Genomic DNA, 11,889 nt, shown 5'->3' with positions numbered 1-11,889 from the left:
TTCTATGACAGGCAAAACACTGTGTTTAGGGTATCAATAAAGCAGGAGTTCCAAAAACAAGAAAAAGGGAAAATAACAAGTGATTTTTTGTTCTTTAAAAAGCATCAAAATAGTCTTGGGCCAGCCCGGTGGCATAGTGATCAGGTTCATGCACTCCACTTCAGCGGCCTAGGGTTTGCAGGTTCGGGTCCCAGGGACCTACACACCACTCATCAAGTCATCAAGCCATGCTGTGACAGCCTCCCTCATATAAAATAGAAAAAGATTGGCACAGATGCTCAGGGACAATCTTCCTCAAGCAAAAAGAAGAAGATTAGCAATGGATGTTAGCTCAAGGCCAATCTTCTTCGCAGAAAAAAAAAAGACAGCATCCAAATAGTCTTTAGAAGAGAAAACCAAACCATTGTATACTTACTTATGCCTTTTAAAATAAGTTAGTGTTTTTTATACCTTTTAAAATAAGTGTTTTTTTAGTTTTCAGAATGAAAATATGGGGGTGGTATGGGGAGGTCGTAATAATCTTTCTACTGTTTTGGACTTCTAATAATTGTAATTAACACTCACTGCTGGAAATGAAAGGGGAGAAGTTCTGAGTGTAGCACAGTTTCCTGGCCTAGCTCTAATAAGCTCCTGTCCTATAGAGGATTAGAATACGCACGCTGGCCTAGATCCGAGGCTAGAAAGGAAAAATTAAACTAAAAACCCCCCAAACCAGTAAAATTACCCACCCCGCCCCCAGCAGAGCCAGACTACCAACTTGAATCCTGAACTACTTTTTACGGGATGAGAAGGAGTCATCTAGGCAAAGGAGAAGGTGAGAGGGATGTGCAGAGAGGCGAGAAAGTGGACAGAAAATTCAACAATAATAGTTAGAGGCTTCAATATCCCACTTTCAATAATGGATTGAACAAATAGGCAGGAGACCGACAAGGAAATAGAAGACTTGAGCAACACTATAAGCCAACTAGACCTAACACCCAGCTACACAGCATTCCACCAAACAATAGCAGAATACACATTTTTCGCAAATTGTTATATAAATGGGCCAAACCTGACCCCTGTAATATTGGCTCTTATGTTGTTTACTTTTTCATAGCAGGTTGGCACCATCAGCTCAAAGCCAAACTCAAATTCTTAAATATCCAATTGCTTTAAATAGATCCAAAATAAGCATATTTTAGCCATTTAGAGCCCACCTGCTTTGTATACCCTGCAAAACTGCACCCAGTATTTGCCAGCCAAAGATAAGACAAACACTATGGCTATAAAAAAGCTCAAACTGCAGCTGCCCTTCGGAGCTCTCTGACCCAGAGACTCCCTACCTTGCTGCTGAGCGACATCACCTTGACTCATAAGACCCTTCTCCATTCCCTTCTCCCCTGGGGGTTCCCTTCCCTCTTCCCCTTTTGGATGGTGGCCTCTGTCTCTGGAAGGTCTCCTGCTGTGAGGGACTTCCCCTCTCATGCAACACTGTCCGAATACTGCCCAATATGCTTATTGTACAATATGGCCCTCTCATGCTCCTGTCTTTCCTCCATCAGCCCCAAGATCCTTGAACTCACCACACAAGTGCACATGGAACATTCTCCAGGACAGACCACATGTTAGGCCACATAACAAGCCTCAATACATTTAAAAGGGCCAAAATCAGGCAAAGTATGTTCTCCAACCACCATGGAATGAAATTAGAAATAAACGACAGAAGGAAATTTGGGAAATTCACAAACATATGAAAATTAAACAACATATTCCTAAATGTGTTTGAAATTTAGATGACTTAAAACAAAAACTCGATATACCAAAATGTATGGGATGCAGTTAAAACAATGCTGAGAGAAATGCTGTAAATGATTATATTAAAAAAGAAGAAAGATTTCAAATCAACGACCTAACATTCCACCTTAAAAAATAAATAAAGAAGAGCAAACTAAGCCCAAAGCAAGCAGAAGAAAGACGTTATACAGATTAGTGTAGAAATAGATAAAATTGAGAATAGGAAAACAATAGAGAAAATAAATGAAAATAAAAGTTGATTCTTTAAAACGATCAACAAAATTGACAAAACTCTAGCTAGACCAACCAAAATAAAAAGAGAGGAGACCCAAATTACTAAAAGAAGGAATGAAAGAGGGATATTCTACCAATCTTGCAGAAGTAAAAAGGATTATAAGGGAATACCATGAACAGTTTTATATCAGCAAATTAGATAACCTAGACAAAATTGACAAATTCTTAGAATGACAGCCAATACCAAAACTGACTCAAGAGCAAATAGAAAATATAAATAGATCTGGAAAAGTAAAGAGATTGAATTATTAATAAAAAATTTCCCCACAAAGAAAAGCTCAGGCGCAGAGGACTTCACTGGTGAATTCTAACACACATTTAAAGGAGAACTAATACCAGTCATTCACAAATTCATCCAAAAAATAAAAGAGGAGGGAACACTTCCCAACTCATACTATGATCAAAGAAATCCCAAGAAAAGAACTACAGGCCAGTATTCCTTAGGAATATAGATACAAAAAGCCTCAGCAATGCAGCAGCAGATTAAAAGAATTATACACAACCACCAAGTGGTAGTCATCCCAGGAAAACCAGCTTGGTTTAACGTATGAAAATCAATCAATGTAATACACCATATTAATAGAATAAACCACAAAACCACTTGATCATATCAATAGATGTAGAAAAACACTTACAAAATCCAACATCCTTTCTGGATAAAAATACTCAATTAACTAAAAATAAAAAGAAATTTCCTCAACCTGATAAAGCCATATGCACAAATGCCACAGTTAACATCATATCTAATAGTGGAAAACTGAATGCTTTCCCTTTAAGATCAGGAAAAAACAAGTAATATCTCCTTTTATTCAACACATTCTTGAAGTTCTAGCCAGCACGAAAAGGCAAAAAAGAAAAAAAAGGGAAGAAAGAAGAGAGAGGGGGAGAGAGGAAGGCAGGAGAAGAAGAAAGGAGGGAAGGAGGGAAGAAGGAAGGAAAGAAGGAGAAAGAGAAAAGAGAAGAGGGGAGGGGAGGAGAAGAAAGAAGAGCACAAGGATCCAGATGGGAAAGGAAAAAGTAAAACAACTACCTCTATTCACAGATGACATGACGTTGTATACAGAAAAACCTAAGGAATCCACAAAGAACTATTAGAATAAATGAGTGTAACAAAGCTATAGGCTACAAGATCAGCGCACAAAAATCTATTGTACTTCTATACTCTAGCATTGAACAATCCAAAAATGAAATTAAGAAAACAATTCCAATAACTACAGAATTAAAAAGAATAAAATACTTAGAAATAAAGTTAACAAATGAAGTACAAGATTTATACAGTGAAAGTTACAAAACATCATTGGAAAAAAATTAAAGAGCTAAATAAATGAGAAGACAGCTATGTTCGTGAATCGGAAGACTTACTATTGCTAATATGGCAATATTCCCCCAAATTGGTTGACAGATTCAATACAATCCCTATCAATATCCCAGCTGTCTTTTTTGCAGAAATTGACAAGCTGATTCTAAAATTCTCATGAAAACGTAAGGGACCAGGAATAGCTAAGAAAATCTTGGGAAAAAAAGAACAAAGTTAAAGGACTCACTTCCCAACTTCAAAACTTAATACTAAGCTACAGTAAGTAAGACGCTGTGGTACTGGCATAAGGATAGACACCCAGATGAAAACAATAGAATTCAGAGTCCAGAAACAAACCATTAGATTTATGGGCAATAGTTTTTTGACAAGAGTGCCAAGACAATAATTCAATGGGGAGAGAACAGTTTCTTCAACAACTGGTGCCAGGACAAGTGGATATCACATGCAAAATAATGACGTTGGACCTCTACCTCACACTATATACAAAAATTAACTCAGAATGGATCAAAGGTCTAAATGTAAGGACTAAAACTATAATACTCTTAGAAGAAAACCTAGGAGCAAATCTTCACAACCTGATTAGGCAATGATTTCTTAGATAGGACACCAAAAGCACCTGTACAAAGGACAAAAATAGATAAATTCAAACTTTTGTGCCTCAAAGCACACTACTAAAGAAATTAAAAGACAACCCACAGAATGGGAGAAAATATTTGCAAGTCATATATTTGATAAAGGACTTGTACCCATAATATATAAAGAATTCTTAAAACTCAACAATAAAAAGACTAATGACCCCATTTAAAAATGGGCAAAGGATCCAGACATTTCTCCAAAGAAGATATACAAGTGGCCAACAATCACATGAAAAGATGTTTGACATTATTAGTCATTAGGGAAATACAATCAAAATCACAATGAGATACCACTTGACACCCACCAGAATGGACAGAATCAAATAGTCAGATAATGACAACTGTTATTGAGGATGTGGAGAGATAGAGCCCTCATACATTGCTAGTGGGATTGGAAAATGGTACACCTAATTTGGAAAACAGTTTGGCAGTTCCTCAAAATCTTAAACATAGAGTCACCATATGGTCAAGCAGTTGTACTACTAGATATATATACTCAAGAGAATTGAGAACATATATCCACAAAAACACTTGTGTTCAGTATTGGATTAGTAGGAAATCTAGTGAAGCTGTTAGGTTTCGGATAGAAATTAGTGCAATCTAAATTTTCAGAGCAGCATTATTCATAATAGCCAAAAAGTGGAAACAACCCAAAAATCCATCAATTGATGAGTGGATAGACAAAACATGGTACAGTCATGCGCCACACAATGTTTCAGTCAACAGCGGACCACATATATGATGGTGGTCCCATAAGATTAGCACCCTATAGTCTAGGAGTATAGTGGGCTGTACCATCTAGGTTTGTGTAAGTACACTCTATGATATTCGTACAAAGACAAAACCACCTAATGACACATTTCTCAGAACGTATTCCCTTCATTAAATGACACATGACTGTACAACTATATAATGAAATATTATTTGGCCATAAAAAGGAATGAAGTACTGATACATGCTACAACGTGGACGAACATTGAAAACATTAGGGTAAGTGAAAGAAGCCAGACACAAAGGCCATATATTATATAGTTCCATTTATATGAAACATCCAGAACAGACAACTCTATATAAACACGAAGTAGATTTGTGCTTGCTAGGAGATGAAGGAAGGGGGAAATGGGGAGCGACTGCTAATGAACATGGTTTCTTTATGGGGTGACAAAAACGTTCTGGAATTAGATAATCGTGATGGTTGCATTGTTTTGTGAATATGCTAAAAAACCACTGAATCACAAACTTTGATTCAGGGTGAATTGTATGGTATGTGAATTAGATCTCAAATCTGTTATTGAAAAAAAGTCAGATGTCCTAAGCTTAAGGTCACACAGTGTGTTATAATTGAGACTTGAAGTCAAATTTGTTTGATTTTAAATTCCACTGTCTTAACCATCAGCTACACTCTTGGACCACCTCCTTTTTTCACATTACAGCCTTTCTGGACAACGTTATTCATGCCTGTACAGTTCACCACTGTCAAACACCAAATCTCTATCCCCATCTCTACCCCTAACTTTTTTCCTGAGCTTCAATTTGTCTCCAACTGTAGATAATTCTGCCTTCCTAGCCTAGAGATGCCTCAAAATCAACATCTATTAAACCAAATTTAACTTCACTTTCTACAACTTCATCTTCCTTTTAGGAATAGCTCGTATTGGGAGTTATTCCTCATTGGCTGGTTCCCTTTCCGTTTCTCAGGCAAAGATCATTAACCTACCCCGAGTCCAGTAAATGACCAAGTTGTTCATGTTCAGGTTACAGCTCTGACCATTCTCTTTGGTGATTCTTCACTCAGATGACATATTACCAGGAGATTTTTCATTCTCACTTCACTATAACAATGCCTTAAATATATACTTTAAAAATGGGCACAACGGCAACTAAGGAGAAAAAATAAAGACCCTCTCTCCAAAAAACTTTAGAGAGCAGGAGAGGCATGACCCTGATTCAAGTCCTGCTGTGCACTGTGACCACACAATGCCCTCCTCCACGGCTATAACAGGATCAAACCTCCTTTGAGCCGTTTTCAAAACTATGGCCATTTTGACGGGTATCCATAAGATCTTCAGGAAAATCTTAAACCAGTGAAGTCTATTATTCCCTAAATTATCCACTAACTATCGTAGCTAGGACAACTTGTAAAATTTTCCTTCTTTTGAGACCCATTAAAATATGTTTACTCTACAAATTAAAAACACATAAGTAATTTTGTGCCAAGATACTAAATTTTAAAAATAGTCATAATTAGACATTCCAACCACAAAATTTTTGTTTATAACCATTTAGTAACTTGTACTAATTGAAATCCTTCCCAAAGAAAAGGTGAAACTAATGACAAACAACCTAAAATGCTGATATTCCATTTCTCTGATATTCCAAAATGATGTCAATTTGTGTTTTATTTCCATGTGTACACTATTCAACTATTATAAGATGTGCTAAGATTACTGCATTTATAGAATAAATTAGAAAAGCAACTCTATCTCCAACCCTCATGTGTGCCACATATTTTTAGCAGTTATGTGGCTAAACACCAAAATTTATGTTCAGTTGATACAAGGATAAGATAACAGGTAGAATGGAACAGACTTAAGATTACCCTTTACCTGGCTTTCCTTCTCCCAACCACGTCTGAGCATCTCTAAGTGATGGTAAAAACATGTCCCCATCCTGATGAACAATGCCACATTGTAAAATAAGAAGTCTATGCACATCCTGAACTGCTTGAAGCTATGTTAAGGGCACCCTTTAGACCTCTTATTTTAAGTCCGTACGGATGTGCAGAGTTCTGAATGGTCCTGTGATGGGTAGATAGTGAAAGGCTGTGGCCACAGTGACAACAGTCCCCTCTTCTTCCTGGAGGAAACTGCAGGCAATGGGCTAAGGGAAACCACCCGTCCCGGGAATGTGACCACACCACCAAAGCCATGTGGCTCCAGGCCAGGTACTGTGCTAGACGCAGTGGTGGAATAAAGATGATTAACACATGGTCTCCACTCTCCAGGGGTTTGCAATTGGTGGCCGACAGAGACATACGTACCAGCAACTTGAATACAAAGCAGTTTGGAATAGAGGCAAATGCAAAAAGCTGTGGGAGCAAAGGGTTGAGAGAAATGTATTCCAATGGTGTCCTGGGAGAGCCTGGTGAGAGAACAGGGGTGGGCAGGCCCTTGGATGAGGGGTGGGACTTGTGCAGATTAAAATGAGAAAAGAAAAGGGCGTTATAAGCAGAGGGGATGGCCCAGTTCTTATTTGTAAAATGACGATAACAACAGTACACCTAGCTCAAGGATGGTTTTGAGGATTAAATATTTGTAAAGGATCTGGCACTAGTAGGCACTCTAAAAAGCTGTATTTATCCTGGGTAGGAAGTATGATAGGCAAGGCCAGAAGGACCCACTGGAAGGCTTTATACTCCAGGAAAAGATAACTCTGTCCTCTCGTCATTGTTTCTCTAACTGAATATTAGGAATATTAGTGTTTTTCTTTCACAAGAATGTGACTTTTGCAGGACAGAGGTGTAATGTGATCTTAGCAATGAAGCTGAGGTGTAGGAATCATGATGGCAAGTCCTTGGTCTTAACTAGAAATGACAAATACAACTTCCAAACCAGAACAGGGTTTCCTGGGGGCACCCCCATTGCAGCCATGGGCCTCCCACACAACCCAGGTATTAGGGAGTTGGAAGAGCTGTGGTTGCTGCCGTACATTCCCAGATAAAGCAATTAACCTTTTCTAACTTATATGTCTTCATCTGTAAAAGGTGGATGGTGATGCTTGTCACTGGGGGTCATTTTAAGGATTAAATGATATCAGACAAATAAGGTGTTTTGCCCAGTGCCTGGCACACAAACACAGGTGTTTGACAAATATTAAATCTTTTTATAGTTAGGACAGTGGAGATGGGCTTGCCTGGGACAGGCTGTCTGCCTTCTAACTAGGAAAGATGAGACTTCTTAGAGGAGGCACAGGGAAAGGAAAACAAGGAGAGGGGAGGGGAAGGAGCCCCATCAAGGATTTAAATAGGGTTTTCTCCCCTGCTGAGAGGGCCCCTGCACTCAATAACCTGGAATGACCCTCGCTGAACTTCCAGGCTTGAAAGTATGGTTGGTTTTTAAAAGGAGTTCTTTCTCAAGATCAATTGTTCAACGAAACTGAAAAGCATGCTCTCGGAAGAGGCTCAGTCCTAAAACCTGCGGAGTAAACTGTGAAAAGCAAGAATGTGCCATCTCTCCATAGGGAGCGGGGAGCCCCATCCATGCTGTTGTCTGATCGCCGTGACTCTGCGGCCTCCTCTATTCCAAATTAACCAGAAACCAGAGAACCCGAAAACTGAGCCCCAGCTAACATTATTTAAATGAATCGGTTGTTACATGAACCTTAAACCACATGTCATTTGGTTGTGGGGCTGCCCTGGGCCAAGAGACATTAATACTGAGGGTTCCGAGCTCACAAACGGATTGCGTTCCAAACGTGCATTTGGAAGCCTGCGGTTTGAAAGGCAGAATGCACTTTCCCAAAGAAGTGATGTTATAAATGGTGATTAGGGCCACACACCAGCTCACAAAATTCCATGTAACCATAATAGAGCTAAATACTGTACATTTTAGCCAAAAAAGAGTAGAAGCCAATAACGTTACAATACTAATAATTACAGGAGGAGATGAACAATAAAGTTGAGTATCTTTCACTTGTCTTGACTATTAGTGCTTAAGCGAAAGCAGATTTAATTAAAGGAGAATGAAAATGTCTATCCAGTGAGGCTGAGGGGCCACGGAAAACTGGGACTGTAGTCAGGAACCCTGGCAGTTGGGAATCAGATCAGCATGCAGGACTTCTGCCAACTCTAAGAAACTAGTGTCTGCACCTGAAGGCCAAGCCAGCACCCAGAGGGGTATGGGGTCGGGGTGGGGGCGCAGTGTAGATGGAGGGCTGGAGGATGACTGAAAGAGTTAGCCTAATTATCTCTATGCAGCCATTTCATCTGACCCAAGCTAGGACCTGGCTTCTGTGTCCCTCTCCTTTTAGGAATGATTACCCCCATTAATGACCCAGTTTACCGCTGATCCCAAAAATCGCCGAAGTGCAGAACTTTTGGGTCTCTTTCATACTGATTTTTTTTTAAATTTTAAAGTTTTTTTTATTGGGGTAACACTGGTTTATAACATTGTTAAATTTCAGCTGTACATAATTATATTTCCATTTCTGTGTAAACTACATCATGTCCACCACCCAAAGTTTAATTACCATCCATCACCAAACACACATGACTTTTTACTCCTTTTGCCCTCCCTCCTCCCCTCTTCTCCTCCAGTATCACCAATCTACTCTCCATATCTATGTGTTTGTTCATTGTTGTTTTTATTTGACACATATGAGTGAAATCATACGATATTTGGCTTTCTCCTTCTGACTTATTTCACTTAGCATAATACCTTCTAGGTCCATCCATGTTGTCACAAATGGCAGGATTTCATCTTTCTATGGCTGAGTAGTATTCCATTGTATGTATATATACCACATCTTCTTTATCCATTCATCAGTTGATGAGCACTTAGATTGCTTCATCCTGGCTACTGTGAAGAATGCTGCAATGGACATAGGAGTACAAATATCTTTTCAAATTAGTGTTTTCATGTTCTTTGGATAAATATCCAGAAGTGGAATAGCTGGATCATATGGTATTTCTATTCTTATTTTTTTGAGGAATCTCCATACTGTTTTCCATAGTGTCTGCACCAATTTACATTCCCACCAGCAGTGTATGAGTGTTCCCTTTTCTCCACATCCTCTCTAACACTTGTTATCATACCGATTTCTGAGATCAGACAACCTCTTAGATACTCACATGGCCTACATGGTTTTGAATTTGACACCTCCCACCCCCATACAGACTGAACCTGCTATTGCCATCCCTTTCACAGAAGACAGGCCCCACCAGTTGTCTAGACGCTCCCTCCACCACCCTACTCCACGTGCCCAGCACTGCACTTGGTTAGAGACATTCTGAATCTCCCATTTTAGCTGCCAAGGATCAAAAACACATTTTATCTGTAAATATGAAAGAGACATGAAAAAAGAGGAAACTAAACTGAAAAAGATCATTGGTAAAGTAATTATAGTGAACTTCTGCAAGATCTAACCATTAGGTGGCACCATTGGCCTAAGGCAGTTTGGTTGTCCGGAGGATAGCAGAGAAGGGGAGAACTTAACGAGTGGTCAGGGAGCGGGTAGAAAGGCTGAAGGGAACCACTTTGCAAGAAGTAATTTAACAGGTACAAGACGTTCCTGTGAAGCATGCACTCTAGATTAACACATACACATAAACGCAATAATTAATTCCCTTAAAATTACCAAAAAGTCTCGGAATCATTCCTATATGCTGGTGGGGGAGGGGAGGTCAGCAAACTAAGGCCTGTTTTTTTTCTTTGGCAACCTGTTTTTGTAAACAAAATTTTATTGAAACACACACACCAAAAAAAAATTACCAAAAAGTCTCAAAATTCTATTTCTTCAAATTGGTTTACATCCCTTGCCCATTGTCTACTGATTTACACTCTTCTAAAATTAATTTATAACAGTGCTGTTTTTTCTGAGCACTAATCCTTGACAGCTAGATATATGCAAATATATTCTTTTGGTCCATGGCTTGCTTCTTTTTAATGGCAACTTTCTGTGGCACAGAAATTTTAACTTTTAACATAGACTAATTTATTCATCATTTTTCTTACAATTTGTTCTTTTTGAGTCTTGTTTAATATATATTTTTAGTCTCTTAAGATAATAAAGATTCTTTTAAATCTTCTTAAAGTTTTGCTTTTTAAACCACCTGGTATTTTTGTCCCAATATGGCATAATTTTTTTTCCAGATGGATAAGCTAATTACTAAATAGTCTATCCTTTCCTCGCTGATTTGCCACTCTTCTTACAAAACTAGTTTTCCGTAAATGCATGTGTCCATTTGGGGGCTATTTCGTTTCACGGGTGTATTTCTCTATTCCTGCACCAAATATCATACTTAATTGTTTAACTATTCTTGACTCCATTTTGTCTCTCAAATACCTTCAGGACATTAGGTCATTTCTTCCATTACATCATTACAATCAGCTCAGGGTTCTAGACCAGGAGATGACAGGAGGCTGCACGGGCTACAACTAATACACTGAAGAGATTGGAGCTAAGCAACAGGAATACAGTTCATCTATTCCAGGATTTATGATAGAATCAGCTGCCAATCATTTGATTTGGAAAAGAAAGTTGCAACTTAATTAACTTTGGTTGGGTGAATTACTCCAAAAAGCAATTGTTAACTTATTGAGAAATGAGATATTGGTTCTGGCCATCTGGAATTTGGTCACGAAAGGAATCGGCTATGAGAGAAGAGATTAGAGCAAATCCATCACTTCGGGTGAGGGAGAAAGGGACTTCTGGAGTTTTATTCTGGTATGATTGCTGAGCTGAAGCCAGAAGGAAGATGACTATCTTTGTGTTTACACGTGACTGGGAAGAATCCAGATGAATGTGTGGACATCCTGAACTGGAGAAAAAAAGTGGCCTTTGCCACATGAAGACAGGCCAGAAGCTAGGGAGGGAGGCAACATGTCCCAACGAATTCATTATCTTTATTCCCAAAAATCTGCTGCTCTTTCGATATTCCCATTCTCCAGGATGGCAGCACCATCCACCCAAATGTCAAGCTGCTCAAACCACATGTCTGAGCACCAACCTTGAGGATCAGTTAAGCCTTATGGATCCTATCACCTAAATTGCTCAGCTCCATCCACACCTCTCCATCTCCCCTCCACTCCATCCCTGCACACACCTTCATACACTACCAAGGCCACTGCCATCTGTAGCTGGAACTACAGC

At 39.0% G+C, this 11,889-nt stretch overlaps 1 protein-coding gene across 6 annotated transcripts in view; it reads right to left on the bottom strand.

Moving 5' to 3' along the window:
- TLR2 (toll like receptor 2) overlaps positions 1-11,889 on the bottom strand; it is an 81,932-nt gene that overhangs the window by 12,133 nt on the left and 57,910 nt on the right. For all 6 annotated transcript variants that reach the window (XR_011501967.1, XR_011501966.1, XR_011501969.1 and 3 more), the window contains exon 3: positions 9,456-9,608. The gene's annotated coding sequence lies outside the window, so the exon portion shown is untranslated. The remainder of the gene's footprint in view (positions 1-9,455; positions 9,609-11,889) is intronic.

This window comes from Equus asinus, chromosome 3 (genome assembly GCF_041296235.1).
Source record: "Equus asinus isolate D_3611 breed Donkey chromosome 3, EquAss-T2T_v2, whole genome shotgun sequence".
Classification (NCBI taxonomy): Eukaryota; Metazoa; Chordata; class Mammalia; order Perissodactyla; family Equidae; genus Equus; species Equus asinus.
The sequence above is the reverse complement of the archived record's forward strand: the minus strand, read 5'-3'. Positions and strand labels throughout refer to the sequence as shown.